Here is a 20,633-nt window from a genome sequence, read left to right as displayed (position 1 = left end):
TAGAAAGTATAACCAAGAATTTTTACCAGGGCTTAATAAAATACTAATTTTACTTACTATTCTTTCGTTTAGAGGCACCTTCTTTTACACAGAAAGGGTTGGAAAACACTTGTATTTTGCATTCACATCTTATGTTTTCATCAGTTTTTATCAAAACTGCAGATTTGCCCATCCAATTTATGAAAAATACCTTCCACATAATCTAATTTGAAATACCACTCTCAAGGTGCCTGGGTGGCTAGGTTGGTTAAGCATCCGACTCTTGATTTCAGCTCAGGTCATGATCTCAGAGTCATGAGATGGAGCCCCACATTGGGTTCTGCGCTGGGCATGGAGTCTGTTTAAGATTCTCTCTCCCTCTCCTTCTGCCCCTTCCTCACTCTCTCTTTCTCTCTCTTAAAAAAAAAAAAAATGAAATGCCACTCTATATTGTCAAACCAGTGAGGCAGATCACCAGATAAAACTTTAGGACAAACATCTTTGCATATATTTTTATTCAGAAAACTTTTATTTTTTTTTAAGATTTTATTTATTTGACAGAGAGAAAGAGAGACTGCGAGAGAGGGAGAAGCAGGCTTCCCGCTGAGCAGGGAGCCAGACGTGGGGCTCCATCCCAAGACCCTGGGATCATGACCTGAGCTGAAGGCAGATGCTTAACGACTGAGCCACCCAGGCACCCCTATTCAAAAAACTTTTAAATACATGTCCTCATGATACTTATCTCATATCTGAATTCAGAATCTAGGTAGATAATAGGCAGGAAAACAATATTTTCAACAACTTTACTGAGGTATGTTTTACATATACAGAAGATTCATCCATTTTAAATGTACAACTCAGTGACTTAGTAACTTCACTAATAGTGCAACCATTAGTATAAATCCATCTTATAACATTTTCACACCCCATGATGCCTCATTCCCATTTAAAGTTCCTACTCTAACTAGTTCATCCACAATTAGGTTGTTTCCAGTTTGGGGCTATTATGGCGGGTGCTGCTGTGAACCTTACATGTAACCTAATTTGTATGCAAATCTTTGTGTGGGCATGTGTTTTTATTTATCTTGGATACTTACCTGGGAGTGGAATTGCTAGGATTGTATGGCAGTTTTATGTTTAACTTTTTGAGAACTGCCAGACTGTTTTCCAGTGGGACTGTACCATTTTACATACCTACCAACAGTTTATGAGTAGTTCCATTACTCCATATGCTTGCCAACATTTGATATTGTCTGCATTGTTTACTGTAGCCATTTTTGTAGATATGGAATGCTATTCCATTTTGGTTTTCATTTGTATTTTCCTGATGACTAATGGCGTTGAGCATCTTTTCATGTGTTAGCTATTAATATATCTTTTGTAAACGTTCACATCTTTTGCCCATTTTTATTGGGTTATCTTTTTTTATTATTGAATTGTAGGAGTTCTTTGTAAAATCTCAGTATGTCTTTTGTTAGATATGTGCTTTGCAAATATTTTCTCCCTGTATTCATGTTGGGCCCCATACTCATTTTCTTTCTTTGTAAGTTATAAAGCCTGCTATAATATAAGTTGCCTAATTGAAGGCCTTTTAAAAAACAGACCTTCTATCTGTATATCTTGAATAATTATCAAAGCTGTGGAATATCTTACAGTGCAAATACAAAAATTTGTGCATTGGGCTCCTGTTATACTTACCTATTATATTTTAACCTAAACATATATGAGTTGATATATGCAGTTGCAAACCTAGGAGTATTCCATAGGGAAATGCCCCAAATGCAGAGCCCCGACACTTCTTATTTGAATGTGAATAGACTTGTTTGCTTCTTAATTTGTTAGAATGAGGTATGCAGTTATTTCTTAGGAAACAAAATTTGGAAAGGTGCTTTCTTGTTACATGTTGTTTAACAGGAATATTGTATAGTTTAATGTTCCACCAGTGTTTGCTACATTGTTCTCTTTTTAAGGGTACTCCTAAACAGGCCCTATGCAGGAGTTAGAAAAAGGTTCAAACTTCCATTAAGCATTTAGTGTGACTGTAACTGCCTACCCATTTATTTTTCGAAAAGTGTATGCTTATAATGTGGTAATCTTCCTTCTACTACAAAGCACATAGTTGTGTGTGTGTGTGCATGTGTGTGCACATGCACGCACTCTATTTGGAATTTTTGTAGTGCTCAATATGCATTTTAATTTTAATTTTTGTTAAGGTAACATAAAAAATAAAACACCAAATGCGACTTATTCTAAAAGTAGATTTAATGTGTTAAATATAACCTAATTAAAATTATCTTTAGCACTGAATATCACATGCAGCTAATTCGGTATTGAATAAGGTGCCAAAAAATAAACTTAAGCTAGTATAGTGTTACCTGTAATTTAACATTTTTCCTTTCTATTAAAAAAAGCTACATGCATACTACTAAGGTGAAATACCATAATATACTGTAATTTAGCCTTTTAGAACACCAAGAATTTTCCTACCAAAGTAAAAGCTAGCTATGCTATGAACAATGTATTATAATTCCCAGAACAAGAATCTTTTTATGAAAATAAAAAATTAGTTCTTACCTTTATATATGGTGACAAAGACTCCTTCCTTGTCCAAACTTCTTTCTAGTGAGCCCTCTTCTCAACTAGGCCTCAAACTTGGCCTGTAAGAACTGTTAACTCATAGCAGAAGTGATTGCATTCACCCTGTCCCATACATCACTAAGAGCCCAGAACAAACATTAGCATTGTTTCCATCAGCTCAAGGTCCTGTTCCTAGGACAACACCAGACCCTTTAAAATGCCTGCCTGAGAAAGCTCAACGCAGCTGAAAGAATTTACTGTTCATTCCAGTCACACCTGACTAAAAGCCCTTGACCTCCCTCTTCTTAGAAGCATTAATTTAGAAAACTTGCAGATGTAAATCCTTTGCTGTCCCCTTCAGATGTATCTTCTACAACCCAAGCATGTCTTTACTAGGAGCCATCCCTTTGAAAGGTATGTATCAAGAGAGATAAGGCCCCCTTTTCTCAGTCTCTGTGGGAGGGTAGGGGTCTAACTTCTTTAACCCATGTGTTATTTAGAAGTGTGTTGTTTCATCTCTGTGATTTTTTTCCATTTTTTTCCTGCTATTAATATTTAGTTTAATTCCATTGTGATCTGAGAATAGGCATTGTATGATTTATATTCTTTTAAATTTATTAAGATGTTTTTATGGCCCAGAATGTGCTCTATTTTGGTGAGTGTTCCATGTGAGCTTAAGAAGAGTGTGTGTTCTGTTGTTGGATAAAGTAGTCTATAGATGTCAATAATATCCAGTTGATTGATGGTGTTGTTGAGTTCAATTATGTTCTTACAGATTTTCTGCCTGCTGGATCTGCCCATTTCTGATAGAGGGGTGTTAAACTCTCCAGCTATGACAGTGGATTCATCTATTTCTCTTTGCAATTCTGTAAGTTTTTTGCCTCATATATTTCACCTCACATAGCTCTATTGTTAGGCACATGCACGTTAAGGATTGTTAGGCATTCATGGAGACTTGACTCCTTTATTACTATGTTCTTTTTTACCCCTGATAACTTGCATTGAAGTCTGCCCTCTCTGATACTAATATAGCTACTCCAGCTTTCTTTTGATTAGTGTTACCATGGTATATTTTTCTCTATTCATTTACTTTTTTTTTTTTTAAAGATTTTATTTATTCATTTGAGACACAGAGATACAGAGAGAGAGATACAGAGAGAGCATGAGCAGGACGAGAGGCAGAGGGAGAGGGAGAAGCAGGCTCCCTGCTGAGTCAGGAGCCCGATATGGGGCTCGATCCCAGGACCCTGGGATCATGACCTGAGCTGAAGGCAGACGTTTAACCATCTCAGCCACCCAGGCGCCCCTCTATTCATTTACTTTTAATCTGTATGTATCTATAAATTTATAGTGGTTTTCTTATAGACAACATATATTTGCGTCTTTTTTTTTTTAAACATTTATTTGTCTTAGAGAGTGCAGAGGGGAGGGGCAGAGGGAGAGAGTCTTAAGCGGACTCTGCACTGAGCATGTAGCCTGACGTGGGGCTTGATTTCACGACCCTGAGATTACCACCTGAGCCAAAACCAAGAGTCAAGCACTTAACCAACTGCACCACCCAAATGCCCCTGTGTCTTGTTTTTTGATCCACTCTGACAATCCTGTCTTTTAATTGGTGTATTTGGACCATCTATACTCAGAGTGCTTATTGGTATAATTGGATTAATATATACCATATTTGTTACTGTTTTCTATTTATTCCCCTTGTTTATTCTTTTTATTTTTGTCTTCCAGTATTTCTCTGTTTTTTTTGTGGTTTTAATTGAGCATTTTTTAATTGAGATACAATTGACATACATTATTAGTTTCAGGTTTATAACATAATATTTTGATATTTGTATATATTACAAAATGATCACCACAATAAGTCTACTATTCTCCACTGATGATGTACCTCCATTTTACTGACAGCTCATTTCTTTTTTTTTTATTTTAATATATTTATTTCACTCAATATATCCAAAAATTATAATTTCAGCATATAATCCACCTAAAAATATTAATTATATTGTCCCTTTTTTGGGGGGAATACCAATTCTTTTAAACCTGGTGTGTATGTTATACTTAGATCACCTTCCATTTGGACATGCCACACATTTCAAGCACTCAGTTGCCTAGTGGCCATCTACTGGACAGTCAGTTCTAAGGACTTTGACAGCTCATTTCTCAGTAAACATCCTCAACAATAAAGCACAGGTGGTTGTCCTTTTATACAGTCTTTGAGTTCTTAGTTATTTTGGATCTGATATCATGTCCACCCATACATTATTTGAGTTAATATTGCAGATAAAATAAATGTCAAATCCTCAAGCATCCCTCAGGACATAAAGACAAAGAAAGACCATAGAAAGAGTAGTTAAACCTTTCTTTCCACTTTACTTACGTTTATTGCTATTTGGTTTATATTCTATCTCCCTTGACATTTCCAAAATAGTATATGACACGATGACATTAGTAGTATATGGCATTCTTACAAGCTTTCCTGACATAGAAAACTTTGAACTTAAAACATGCATTGAAATCTTCAGCTGAATTTGAGTTTAATGTTATAGTGGTTAGATGCTGAGTATCTTAAATATATATTCTAATTTTAGTTTTCTCGTTTGTTTAGTTTGAGATACTAAACAAGTTTGAGATTTGTTTACTTTGTTTGTTTAGTTTGAGATACTGGAGATACTCTCCAGTATGAGAGCTATGCTGTTTATTATATTCCTTTCACTTTTTTTTCTGGGTGTCATAAGGCTCATAGTTATATTTGGAACTCTGTGAAAAACATAGGGTAGCCCTTTTGGTAGCCAGATTTTCCTATGGTCTTGATTTTCTATTGCAGTTAAAATCATATTTTAATGTCTTTCATTTTAAGCTACTTCAGATTATTTGGTAATTATCCAATATATAAATGTATAATAAAAAATAAAGATAAACAAGATTTGTGGATTTGATTTTTTTCTTTTTTTAATTTAAATTCAATTAGTCAACATAGAGTACATCATTAGTTTTTGATGTAGTGTTCAATGATTTGTTAGTTGCATATAACACTTAGTGCTCATCATATCAGGGGCCCTGATTAATGCCCATCACCCAGTTACCCCATCACTCCACCCACCTCCCCCCCAGCAACCCTCAGTTTGTTTTCCAGAGTCAAGAGTCTCTCATGGTTTGTCTACCTCTCTGATTTCTTCCAATTCAGTTTTCCCTTTCTTCCCCTATGATCCTCTATGCTATTACTTATATTCCACATATGAGTGAAACAATATGATAATTGTCTTTCTCTGATTGACTTGTTTCACTTAGCATAATACCCTCCAGTTCCATCCATGTCAATGTAAATTGTAGCTATCCATCCTTTCTGATGGCTGAGTAATATTCCATTGTATGTATGAACCACATCTTCTTTATCCATTCATCTGTTGAAGGACATCTTGGCTCCTTCCATAGTTTGGCTATTGTGAATACTGGGGTGCACGTGCCCCCTCTTTTCACTACATCTGTATTTTTGGGGCAAATACCCAGTAGTGCAATTGCTGGGTCATAGGGTAGCTCTATTTTTAACTTCTTGAGGAACCTCCATACTGTTTTCCAGAGTGACTGTACCAGCTTGCATTCCCACCAACAGTGTAAGAGGGTTCCCCTTTCTCTACATCCTGGCCAACATTTGTTGCTTCCTATCTTGTTAATTTTAGCCATTCTATCTGGTATAAGGTGGTATCTCATTGTGGTTTTGATTTGTATTTCCCTAATGACAAGTGATGTGGAGCATTTTTTTCATGTGTTTGTTGGCGATTTGTATTTTTTCTTTGGAGAAGTGTCTGTTCATGTCTTCTGCCCATTTCTTTTCTTTTTTTTAAAGATGTTATTTATTTATTTGTCAGAGAGATAGGTAGAGAGTGAGCACAAGTAGGGGGAGCGGAAGGCAGAGGGAGAAGCAGGCTTCCCACTGAGCAAGGAGCCCAATGTGGGACTCGATCCCAGGACCCTGGGATCATGACCTGAGCTGAAGGCAGACACTTAACCGACTGAGCCACCCAGGCATCCCTCTTCTGCCCATTTTTTGACTGGATTATTTGTTTTTTGGGTGTTGAGTTTGGTAAATTCTTTATAAATCTTAGGTACCAGCCCTTCATCTGATATGTCATTTGCAAGTATCTTCTCCCATTCCATAGGTTGCCTTTTAGTTTTGTTGACTGTTTCTTTTGCTGTGCAGAAGCTTTTTATCTTGATGAAGTCCCAATAGTATATTTTTGCTTTTGTTTCCCTTGCCTTTAGAGATGTGTCTTGCAAGAAGTTGTTGCGGCTGAGGTCAAAGAGGTTACTGCTTGTGTTCTCCTCTAGGATTTTGAAGGATTCCTGTCTCATATTGAGGTCTTTCATCCATTTTGAGTTTATCTTTGTATATGGTGTAAGAGAATGTGGTCCAATTTCATTCTTCTGCATGTGGCTGTCCAATTCTCCCAGCACCATTTATTGAAGGGACAGTCTTTTTTCCATTGGATATTCTTTCCTGCTTTGTCGACAATTAGTTGACCACAGAGTTGGGTCCATTTCTGGGTTCTCTGCTCGGTTCCATTGACCTATGGGTCTGTTTTTGTGCCAGTACCATGCTGTATTGATGATCACAGCTTTGTAATATAGCTTGAAGTCAGGCATTGTGATGCGCCCCCAGCTTTGGTTTTCTTTTTCAACATTCCCTCAGTATTTCGGGGTCTTTTCTGGTTCCATATAAATTTTAGGATTGTTTGTTCCAGCTTTGTGAAAAATGTCAGTGGTATTTTGATAGGGATTGCTTTGAATGTGTAGATTGCTCTGGGCAGGATAGACATTTTAACAATGTTTATTCTTATCATCCATGAGCATGGAATATTTTTCCATCTCTTTGTGTCTTCCTCAATTTTTCATAAGTGTCCTGTAGTTTTTAGAGTACAGATCTTTTTCCTCTTTCATTAGGTTTATTCTTAGGTATCTTATGGTTTTGGGTACAATTGTAAATGGTATTGATTCCTTAATATCTCTTTCTTCAGTCATATTTTTAGTATATAAAAATGCAGCTGATTTCTGTGCCTTGATTTTGTATCCTGCCATGTTGCTGAATTACTGTGAGTTCTAGCAGTTTTGGGGTGGAGTCTTTTGGGTTTTCCACATAAAGTATCATGTCTGTGAAGAGTGAGAGTTTGACTTCCTTGCCAATTTGATGTCTGATTGCTGAGGCTAGGACTTCTAGTACTATGTTGAATACTAGTGGTGAGAGTGGGCATCCCTGTTGTGTTCCTGGCCTTAAGGGAAAAGCTCTCAGTTTTTCCCCATTGAGGATGAAATTCCATGTGGGCTTTTCGTAGATGGCTTTTATGATACCCTCTATGCCTATACTTTGAAGAGTTTTAATCAAGAAATGATGCTGTATTTTGTCAGATGCTTTTTCTGCAACAGTTGAGAGTATCATATGGTTTGTGGGTTTTTTTTTTTTATCATATGGTTCTTGTCTTTTATTAATGTGATCTATCATGTTGGTTGATTTGGAATGTTGAAGCACCCTTGCATCCCAGGAATAAATCCCACCTGGTCGTGGTGAATAATCCTTTTAATGTACTGTTGGATCCTATTGGCTAGTATCTTGGTGAGTATTTTGGCATCCATGTTCATCAGGGATATTGGTCTGTAATTTTCCTTTTTGATGGGGTCTTTGGTTTTGGGATCAAGGTAATGCTGGCCTTAGGACGAGTTTGGAAGTTTTCTTCCATTTCAGTTTGAAACACCTTCAGTAGAATGGGTATTATTTCTTCTTTAAATGTTTGGTAGCGTTCCCCTGGGAAGCCATCTGGTCCTGGACTCTCTTTTTTTGGGGGGGGAGGTTTTTGATTACTGCTTCAATTTCCTTGCTGGTAATTGGTCTGTTCAGTCTATTTCTTGCTGTTTCAGTTTTGGTAGTTTATAAGTTTCCAGGAATATATCCATTTCTTCCAGATTGCCTAATTTGTTGGCATATAGTTGCTCATAATATGTTCTTAAAATTGTCTGTATTTCCTTGGTGTTGGTCATGATCTCTCCCCTTTCATTCATGATTTTATTAATTTGGGTGCTTTCTCTTTTCTTTTGGATACGTCTGGCCAGAGGTTTATCGATCTTAATTCTTTCAAAGAACCAGCTTCTAGTTTTGTTGATTGTTCTACTCTTCTTCTGGTTTCTATTTCATTGATTTCCTCTCTAATCTTTATTATTTCTCTCCCCCTGCTTGGTTTAGGCTTTATTTGCTGTTCTTTCTCCAGCTCCTTTAGGTGTAAGTTTAACGTGTGTACTTGGAATTTTTCTAAATTTTCAGAGAGGCTTGTATTGCAATGTACTTCCCTCTTAGGACTGCCTTTGCTGTATCCCAAAGGTTTTGAACCGATGTGTTTTCATTCTCATTAGTTTCCATGAACTTTTTAAATTCTTCTTTAATTTCCTGGTTGATGCATTCATTCTTTAGCAGGATGCTCTTTAACCTCCAGGTGTTTGAGTTCCTTCCAAATTTCCTCTTGTGATTGAGTTCAAGTTTCAAAGCATTGTGGTCTGAAAATATGCAGGGAATAATCTTAATCTTTTGGGATCAGTTGAGACCTGATTTGTGGCCCAGTATGTGATCTGTTCTGGAAAGAGTTCCATGTACACTCAAGAAGAATGAGTATTCTGTTGTTTTAGGATAGAATATTCTGTGTATATCTGTGAAGTCCATCTGGTCCAGTGTGTCATTCAAAGCCCTTGTTTCTTTGTTGATCTTCTGTTTAGATGATCCATCCATTGCTGTGAGTGAGGTGTTGAAGTCCCCTACTATTAATACATTATTTTCAATGTGTTTCTTTACTTTGGTTATTAATTGGTTTATATAATTGGCTGCTCCCATGTTGGGGGCATTAATATTTACAATTGTTAGATCTTCTTGTTGGATAGACCCTTTAAGTATGATATAGTGTCCCTCTCATCTCTTACCACAGTCTTTGGTTTAAAATCTAGTTTGTCTAATAGGATTGCTACCCCAGCTTTCTTCTGAGAGCAGCTCGAGACAGGAGGTTCCTTACCTATAGAGGGAGGAACATCAGACTAACATCAAACTAACCTCAGACCTATCCACAGAAACCTGGCAGGCCAGAAAGTGCTGGCATGATATATTCAGGGTACTAAATGAGAAAAACATGCATCCTAGAATTCTTTATCTAGCAAGGCTGTCATTCAGAATGGAAGGAGAGATGAAGAGCTTCCAGCACAGACAGAAACTGAAAGAATATGTGACCACTAAGCCAGCCCTGCAAGAAATATTAAGGGGGATCCTGTAAGTGAAGAGAGACCCCAAGAGTCATATAGACCAGAAAGAAACAGAGACATGCTATAAAAAGAGGAACTTTATAGGCAGTACAGTGGCACTAAATTCATATCAATAGCTACTCTGAATGTAAATGGTCTAAGTGCTCCAATCAAAAGTCACAGGGTATGAGTTTGAATGAAAAGCAAGACCCATCCATATGCTGTCTACAAGAGACTCATTTTAGACCTAAAGACACCTCCAGACTGAAACTGAGGGGGTGGAGAACCATCTACCACAAATGGACCTCAAAAGAAATTTGGATTTGATTTTTGTTGAAAATACAATTTGTTGTTAAGCAAGCTTCTACTTGATTGTTTTTAAGACTTTACTACCAATAAAAATCTTTGGATTTATGTATGTGTTTTAAATATATATGTAGGTATAAGTATTTAAAACAACACTGAATAGTATGTGAATAGCTGAAAAGAATCAGTCTTTTTTACAAAACATTAATAGTTAAAATGGTCTTAAGAAATACTGGCAACCCATTAAGGGCAGGTAATTTTAGATTATTTTAAATGAAAGATAAAATATTTGATAGTTTTTTTTTTTCTCCCAAAACTATATTCTGTTTTACAATCAGGTAAGATAAATATTTAATTTGCTGTAGGGTAATAATAAATTTTTAAAATTCAAGTAGTAACCATAATGGAGAGATTGCTGAATAGATTGTGAGATGTAAAGTATAATGAACACTAAATTGCTTTAAGGTAACAAAGGGAAGCTGTGGCATATCCAGAACTCTATTTCAAGAGACTTGGATGATGCATTTTGAGAAAATTTTGGTTTCTTTGAACTATTTTTCTTGGGTAGTAGGAAATTGTAGAGTAGACCTATGTTAAATAGTGTAGAGAACCTGGCCTGATATTGAATTTACTTTGGGGTTCAGAAGGCACACAATTTGTTTGTAGATAATCTAGATATGACTGTAATTGGCATGAATTTGTATCATAATTTGTAACTTAATTTGTATCTTATTTGTAACTTAATTCATTATACACTTAAAATATATAAGAGCTAAAACAAAAATTTCTTGGTTCTTTTCCTGAGAAACTTTAGGGAGATGAGTTTATTTTGAGTAAATATGATTAAAAATATTCTAAAGCAAAAGAGAAAACAAGGCCAACACTTGCCATTTATGATGTTGAAACTTTATTTCCCATCCACTAATATGCACTCATTAAAATAAATAAATACAAGCTTGGAAAAAATGTCCTCAATCAGTTTCATTGATAATAATCTAGGTAAATTTGTAAAGATTGCCAGAACATTAGCTAAATCTCACTGTTATTGTGTCTATACTGAGGTCTCCAGGAAAACGTAAAATACTGATAGATGAGAAATGTTTTCATCATATTAATTAAATATTAAAAGCAAAGGGTTAGTTGCAGAGCTTGATCAGAGACAATGAGAAAGAGTTGCTGTCTAACTTCACATAATTAATATTTGTCAGGCATTAAAAAGGATTGGAAGAAAAAAGTTCAGAATTAAGTTAAACAATTTGGCTCAACATCATTAAAAATAAGCTCCCACTTGCTTCTAATTTTCTTGATTACAAAGGTCATTGGCTGTTTGAATAGTGAGAGAAAAAGGAGCTTTTAGAAGAGCATGCAAATGAAAGCTCAAGCAAAGAGTCCTGTATGTTAATGAGTGAGGGGTGTTGATCAGTATGCAGTGGCAGACTCTGACTATGATAAACATGCTTGAATATCTTTCAATTCACAAGGGCACTCATTTATGTGTGCAAGTCAGCAGCATAAATCCATTATTTGAAATTGTGCTAAGACCTTCAATTACCTTTGTGAAAATAGGTGGTATTTTTGTATTTTATAGGATTTGGTCTAATAGTCTTCAAATAGAGCTTAAAATTCTACCCAAATTACAGATCTTATTAAAATATGATACTAAATTACATTATCTATGATCTTTTATAAATAAACCATTTCTTCTTTTTATGTGGTTTTTCAGCCTTTTACAAGAACAGAATATAATAGCCATTATTCATTGAGTACTAACAATGAACTAGGTGTTTTCTATATATTATCTCCATTAATCATCACACCAACCCTGCTTGTAAGGAATTCCTTGTAAGGAATCATTAGTTTTATGGAAGAAAAACTGAGGCTCAATTCTATGTCTGAGGTGATAGATTTAGAATTATTGCCTTTTAGCTATAATACTCCCTCAAAATTCCTGTCACTGCGGTTCTTAATAAGGAATACTTATCAATATCACCTAAGACATTTTTGAACTTATATAGAGTTGGACCTCATGTCTAAAACTTCTGTTCAATATGTTTTTGGTGTTGTAGGGTCTCTGTGTTTTATTTATTTATAATTTTAAAGAGATCAGCAGTGATGCTAATGTGCCCCTCAGTTGAGAATCACTGTTAGTGCCATTATAGAATATAGTTACTAAAATACTGGTTCCAGCTCTCACTAGAATTTAGATACAAATTCATGGTCTTGGACTCTGGGTCCTAGAGAAATGGCTTCTATGCTAGTATTACCAGCTAATGTCTATTGATCTCTAATCACGTGCTTGATACTGTTCTAAGCAGTTTATGTATAGTAACTGTTTAATCTTCACAGTGGCATTACTTCATAGATACTTTTATAAACTCATTTCATAGATAAAGAACTGAGGCATTGAGTCTTAAGGAATTTGCACAAGATAACAGAATTTGAATGGATGCTATGTGATTCCAGAGCCTACATTCTTAAAATATTTCCTGAATACTTACTAGTGTGTCTATAGCACTTGAAGAATCTGTTTTCTAGATTATGAAACATTTCACATATCCAAATTAATATGTGTATCATTGATGATAGATACATAGAATAACAATAAAATGCACATTTAATTGTTAAGATATAGAACATAATTAAAATTATATCCTTGCTATGTGGTTTTGTAATGTATTTGAAATAAAGTTAGATTTGTGTCTATTTATGTTGCATTTTAGATATTTTTCCATCTTTGTTGATTTACCTTGAATTTGCTTTATGGTAAACACATGTGTATGTAGATGGGTATACACACACATAAATCATTCCCCTTACTTTTCTTACATATAAATGGGGTTTTTTGTACTTTATTTTTTTCACTAATAATATAATTATAGAAATTACTTCCTATATGTTCAAATAACTTTCTCATTCTTCTTTTAGTTTTATAGTACTCTATTACATTAAATACCATAGGTTACTCAACTAATCTCCTATGGATGTATATTCAGATTATTTCCAATATTTGTAATTGCAACTAATGTCATAATTAATAAACTTTTGCACATGTAGTTTTAATTATTTGAGGTGTAACTTAAGGGTAAATTCATAAAAGTAGATTGCTGGGTCAAAGAGTAAATGAGTATGCAGGTTGGTAATATTACCAACTTCTCCATAAGCCTGCACCATTGTGTATTTCTATCTCTATTTTATGAGTTCCTATTTTTCCATAACTCTGTCAACAGAAGTTTTGACAACTTTTTAATTTTTTCCAGTTTTGTAGGTCATATATAATGCTTTAATATTTCAGTGAAATATTTGCACTTATTTTATTTTGAGGGAGATCAAATATTTTTTCATGTATTTAAGAACAATTTTTATATCATAATTTTGAGAATTCTTTATTCATATTTTTGCCCATTTTTATTTCAGATTTTTTTAGTCTTTTTGCCTTGTTCTTTTTAAAAGACTTCATCATTTTTTATGGTAATTTTCCCCACCATATTTATTATTAACATTTTTCCTGCTTTATCACTTATCTTTTGGTATTTTCCTATGACATCTTCCAAGAACTTTTTTTTTTTTAAAGATCTTTTTTTTATTTATTTGACAGAGAGAGAGAGAGACAGCTAGAGAGGGAACACAAGCAGGGGGAGTGGGAAAGGAGAAGCAGGCTTCCCGCCGAGCAGGGAGCCCGATGTGGGCCTCGATCCCAGGACCCAGGGATCATGACCTGAGCCGAAGGCAGACGCTTAACGACTGAGCCACCCAGGCGCCCCTTCCAAGAACTTTTAATTAAAAAAAAAATAATTTATTATTTTTAAATAGCAGATGTATTTTTGAATTATAGCTAGTTTCCAGTCTTGCTTAGTCTTAAAAATTCTGAGGACAATTCCACTTTTATCTCTACCCCCATCAAGGAAGAGACACAAAAGTGACCTTGTCTCCACTGTAGAAGTGGAAATACACTTTTAATCTGGGTCATCTTTCAGTGGTCACAGCTTTGTGTGTGAGTCCTTGAATCATTTTACCACCATATAGAGTTTAAAACTGAAACTCCATATGGATTTTCGGATTGTCAATTTCTCCAAAAGCTAATAACCACTTTAGGTTAATACTCCATTTCTTTCTCCTCCTCCTCCTTTCTCCCTCTTCCCACTACCCTCACCCTCTCTCCTTCTCTCCATCTTCTCTGAGGGATTTCTCTAAATTCCTTACCATTTCATTAATAATTTCAAACACATTTATTTTAATGTACATTTTAGTTTGTTTTAGATGTTTTATTTTTGTTGCTTTTTTAGGATATCTAGTTTGTGATATTACCATATTACAGAAGTCAGAAGTATCAGACATTCTTTTTCAATGCTATAGAAGAAGACACAGTTCATTAACATTGATGCATCTGAATGAAAACTCCATCTGAGACATTCCTCTAACCTATTCTGCATTTCCCTTGTATGAGTATGTATGAGAGAAAGTTTTGTACAAACATTTTGTGTACTAAGTATATGTCCTCAAGCCAAAAAATAAAGTAGGCATCATCAAAAATAACAAGGAAAAGAAGGCACAGGTGTGAAGACAAAAAATAAAAAAATTCCAAGAGAGAAATCTTTATCATTAAGATATACCCCAAAAGCAGATTAAAATAATTTACTCTTCTTAGGTGTTTTTTTTTTTTTTTAGGATTTTTCTCCTTACAGCTTCATTCATTGACTTATTTAATGTTCAATTTTATAATCAATAGATAAACTTTTTATAAAAATGTGGTGATACAGGGTTGGTTTTGGGTAATAGTTTCTAGCACCTATTTATGGACCAAAATCAGCTGCATAGGAAATACTGAAAAGCTTATTACTAAAAATACATATCCCTAGGACTTATACTTTTTTTTTTTTTTTTTTTAAGTAGGCTCCACACTGGGCATGGAGCCCAACATGGGGCTTGTACTCATGACTCTGAGATCAAGATCTGAGCTGAGATCAAGAGTCAGATGCTTAACCAACTGAGCCACCCAGGCACCCCATTTGTAATACAGATAAATAGTAATACAGATAGGGAAAGGGAGGGTTAAAAAAATAAATTGCGTAAAGTTGTACAGCTAGTATCTGTCAAGCAAGTGAGTTGACACATATTTATGTCTAAAGATGCTGGTGTTAGATATATTTTCTATGACATTTGTGTCAGACTTTCCAGTTTTTCTAATTATCTATTTGTCCATCATGAATACAATGCAGCTGAATGGTATGAACTATTTAGAAATATCCCGAATTTATTACAAAGTGAGTTAATTTGTTTAGTTGTTAGAATTTTCCAAACTAAATAGGAAAGTAAACACTAAGAAGACTGGGTAAGGATCAATAGTTTAATGTGATATATGTTTATTCCTGAAATTGGTGTCATAATATATTTTGTGGTAGAGACAATAAGTTATATGAGATAAAATAAATAAATTGCAAATACAAATTTACTTATTTGGAAAGTAAAAGCATATAAACAATTTACTTATGACTGATGCTACATAATTCCATTGATAACAGTGCATTCCTGGGGTGAATGAATATGAAACAGAAGGGAGAACATTTCATCAGGCTCTTTTCACTGAAGGTCATTTCTTAAACCAAGCGAAGTAGAACTTCGGTGAAGCTTAAAGGGTACACAAGTATCCTCTAGGGTACGTAAAAGATCCAGAAAGGGAATTGTGTCGTATTTATTTCTAATTTGGAATGTTAATCTTTATGAATAATAATTCTAGTTTCTTAACTTCTCTTGACCCCGACTTTTTCTGCGCTCTTATTTTCTGAGGACATACTTCATAAAGAAAATATATAGGGAAGATCAGACATGTTAAAGGAAAAGGGATATATATTCTGCTGACTCTGCCTCAATACTACCTCTCTAAGTATATATTATCCTATAGGACTTTCAAGGTAGAAGCCTCAGATTCATTATCAACAAATGCTTATGTACTATCATTAATAATCAAATGTATACTTCATTGAAAAAATTCTATTTGTTTGGTGGACCAGATGCCAGAGATCGTGCCCTGGTAGAAGCAGTCAAATATAAAAAGCTAAGGAAATATAGGAAAAGAAGATAAAAATAGACTAAGGAGAAAAGAAATAAGACAGCGTGAGTTACCATCCTCTATCCCCCAACCCTCCCAAATCTAGGTGTTGGACTGAACTGCTGATAGCCTGAAATGCAGCCAACCTAATATTGACTTGATGTAGCCAGTATCTCAAATAAACCTGAGCTGTTATAGTGTTGGAACCAAGAGACTTCACACTCAAGCATGCCAGGGAATGCAGTGTATATGTTGTTAATGGTATTTGGTGTTCTTATCATGAATTGCAGGAAATGCATGGAGATTCTGTCAATCTCCTGGCCAGTCTTCTGAAAAATTTCTTTAAAGGACACAGAAGATATTGGGCCATTCAGAAGGTTCTGAAAATGAATTATAATTAATTAATATTTGGAAGCATCAGGTATAATAAACGAGGTGGGGAGAGATGAGTGAACCATTTTTGAAATTTTAGCAAGAAATGTGAGGATAATTTATTTAATTTTGTACATGCATTACTATATTTGATGGAGGAGACTGAGTTTGAAACCTTGATAATTATTAGAACTTAGAACTTCAGGAGATGCAATACATCACATGTTAGTAATGCATCACATGGATGTCAGTAAGTTTCAAAGCTCTTACAGAAAGTATAAGGAGAAAACAAGTATTTAATTACATTGATTTCCAAAAGTAGTCACAAATGTTGACAGTTTGCCTTAATAATGCAGAAGTACACTAGAAGATACCAGAAGACTGTTTTTATAAGCAACAATGGGCAGGTTGGGTTATCTTTTTGCCTGGGATTGCAATCAAGTATACAGTTTATAAATAAAAGATGAATCACACAATTCCCCCTCCAAAAACACCAGCAAAGTCTGAAAGGACTTGAAGTATTCTTAAATAGGATTATTCATGAAAAATCAAGTCCACAAGGATGAACATATGTATTTTTTTAAAAGATTTAATTTATTTATTTGAGAGAGAGAGATAGAGCATGAGCAGCGGGGAGGGGTAGAGGGAGAGAAGAAGCAGACTCCCCGAGGGAGTCCGATGCGGGACTTGATCCCAAGACCCTGAGTTCATGACCTGAGCAGAAGGCAGATGCTTAACTGACTGAGTCACCCAGACACCCCTATTTTTTAACCTTCCAAAAAAATTGCACTATTTTTTGAAGAAACAAAAATTTTTCCTACATTATTTCCAGCCTTGAGAAAACCCAGAGGGAGATCTTTCAGCTGCTACTTGAAGCTGAACTTGTGTAAACAGGAATCTTAAGCTAGTTTAGGTACAAAATTCAGGCAAAGTTGTTTTTCATCATATAAGCAATGACAATCAGTTGTCCCTTTGATAATGGCTTTCTAGTTCACCATTTTTTCTTGCAGCAGATTAGGCAAAATGAACTGGCCAATAGAATTTTTTTTTTTTTTAAAGTAGGCTCCAGGTGCAGCGTGGAGCTTGAACTCACGGCCCTGAGATCAAGACCTGAGTTGAAATCAAGAGTTGGATGCTTAACTGACTGAGCCACCCAGGTGCATCATGGCCAAAAAATCTTGACAGGCCATGTTGAATCTTAAAGATCCTTTTTTTGACTGCTTTAATTTGACTTCAATTTCAAAGAATCTAAATATTTTTATTCCCACCCTAGATGTTCAGATAACCTCATTATGAAGCTATAAGGGTGATTTCTGACTTGGCGTAAACGAGGCCACGTGGGAATAAATTTAACCTAAAAATCTCTAAAGGCAAGAGTTACATTACAACTTCAGTTAGGCTTTCGCCATCCCTGAGGAAGAGAGACTTGAGTTCTATTAAGACATCAGCTGAAGGAAGCCATTTTGGCTGCAGCACTGGGAGAGTGGACACTGCCTCTGACAGGGAATCAGAGAGATGGGAACACAAAATATCTGCTGAGGCCAGAAAACACTCCTCACATTGTCTGTAGGTTGTTTTTTTTTTCTTTTTTTTTCTGGGTCTAAGTTGGTATTACAGGTCAGAAAGAGGTGCTGGAGTTTGGACTTTGGTTGGTAGGAAAGGTTGCTGAGTTGGAGAATCAAGACGTATATACTCAAACTATATATAACCTCCCAGGGGGAGCCCCTGAGAGCTGGGGACCCCAGCCTAAATCAGAGATCAGATAAAGCAAACCCCCTGACTCTTAGCAAATTATATATATATATTTAAGATTTTTTTTATTTATTCATTTGAGACACAGAGATAGAGAGAGAGAGAGCACGAGCAGGGGGAGAGGGAGAAGCAGGCTTCTGCTGAGCCAGAAGCCTGATGTGGGGTTGGATCCCAGGACCCTGGGATCATGACCTGAGCCGAAGGCAGACGCTTAACCATCTGAGCCACCCAGGCACCCCATTAGCAAATTGTATTCTTGTTTTAGTTTAGATCTAGGGCCTATGTCTTGATTAAGTATATTTATGCCCAATTTCTCTTTCCTCTTCAATATTCTACAGTCTAGAGAATTTGGCCCTAGGTTTAATAGTATTTTATGGTTTGAGCCTTTGGGTAAATTCATATCAATAAACACACATACGATGAAAAAGAAGTTTGAAATATGATCTTGGATTAAAAACTTGATTTGTACTCCAGAAAGTTATCTCCTACCTTAGCAGTCACCCACTCCTCAGTAATCATGGATTATGGTGGCTATGAATATTGTTGTCATTTGTGTCAGATGCTGAATAGCAAGGTAATATCCTAAAAAATAGTCAATATGAAAATTAAAGCCTCCCTTCATCAGTAATAAGACAATCCTATCATGTCCAAGTCTCTCTAAATATTCATAAAATAAATTTTTGTCACACCAACTAGATCACTTTGTATCAAGGTCCTTAGTTCACATGATGATTTGGAAACATTTCCTTCCTGTACTTCAGGTTAATTTATCATCTCTAAATTGATCTGTTGATAGATGAATAAATAAACTCATAGGAAGCAATGATTCTGAAACATGATTTACCTCATAGATAATTGAACATTCATTCTTATATCCAAATAATTTAGAAGGTGCTGCTTCATGATCACCATAGCCATAGGTTATCACAATCCTAAATCTCATACTACTATGCCTATATTGTTGCCTAATGAGATGATCTGTAAATTACAATAAGAAATGGAATAGGAGTAGGTATGTCTATCAGTTACCTTTGGTCTGGATGACAGTCGAAGATACTGGATGACTGTTTCATGGCTCTCTTTTTAGGATGGTAACTCTGGGTCACATCTGTTCCTGTTTTGTCCTTACTATCCCACTTTAGGAAACATCCTGACATCCTCATTTACATTCTCCTTCTTGAAAAACAGCCTGATATTTCATGCACTGTTATCAGTGGATGAAGTTTAGAGAATTAAAATATAGTTATATATTTCTGAAGATTAGATTTTGGTTTCCTCCAGAGAAGTCCACCCCATTGTACTCACCAGGTGGTCAAAACACAAGGAATATGATGTCAGGGAAGATAGGTGAAAGTACAAAAAAAGTGATAATGGAAAGCTATTTAAAAATTTTGAGTAGATTTGATTTACAAATCCAAAGACTTAGTATTGTAGCCAAGGAGCACAAGGGAAGTTCTGTCAAAGGACGAAATAATTAGTTGGGTCCCTTTAGTTTTTGATTGCAGACATAGGACAATAAGCTCAATCTTGCTTGCAGAACAAAATAGATTCCCCAGCTGCTACAAGTATCCAAGGAGAGGATTGGAATCTGAAGAGTGATTTCATTATTGCAGTGAGCTTTGAGGTGCCTTTGAAACACTTTCTTTTCTATCTGCCTATAATGTTCTCCTAATTTGCCTTTACTTTATGTAAACAAACAGAAATTCTTGCCTCCTCAACACTCAGCTGAATTTCCATTTCCACAGTGATGCCCAACTAAAACCAATCTGAAAGAGTTCTCTTTCTCTTCTCAACTTCTCTAGGGGCATCTCCTAAAATGTGTAGGAAATAAGCATTTATACAACATGTTTACAGATGTTAGGTGTTCTGTAATCAAATCAATTTGGAAAATATTCTGTTAAAATGAAACGGGCTTGGTTAATATATGAGTTTTGAGATAAAAAAATGTAGCGTGTTAATATGAGTTATGAATTTTAAGAATGAAATATAAGATGGCAAATTTCACAGTTGTGTTTGATATCAAACAATTTTTTCAGTGTAATAAAGGTCTAGTGAGTATTCTGTGGATTAGCTGAGAAATACTCTCGTTCTATGGAAATTATTATGTAAGCCATTTATTTTATACTTAATTCTATGTTATCATTAATTGTTCAACTTCCCATATGTGTGTATCTTTTCTTAAGGTCAAGGTACATGAAATAGAAGTTAATGCATACTCTCTTCTCTCTCAATTCTCTGGTGCCTAATGGTGACACTGAGTACTGAATATGGATTACTTTTTTAAAAAAACATTAATTTCTGTGTGTTTTCAACATGGGGAATTTCCCTA

Source organism: Mirounga angustirostris, unplaced genomic scaffold (assembly GCF_029215605.1).
Source record: "Mirounga angustirostris isolate CCGP_5_RB_7025 unplaced genomic scaffold, mMirAng1.0.hap1 SCAF_8, whole genome shotgun sequence".
In the NCBI taxonomy this organism is placed as follows: Eukaryota; Metazoa; Chordata; class Mammalia; order Carnivora; family Phocidae; genus Mirounga; species Mirounga angustirostris.
This window is presented reverse-complemented; position numbering follows the sequence as displayed.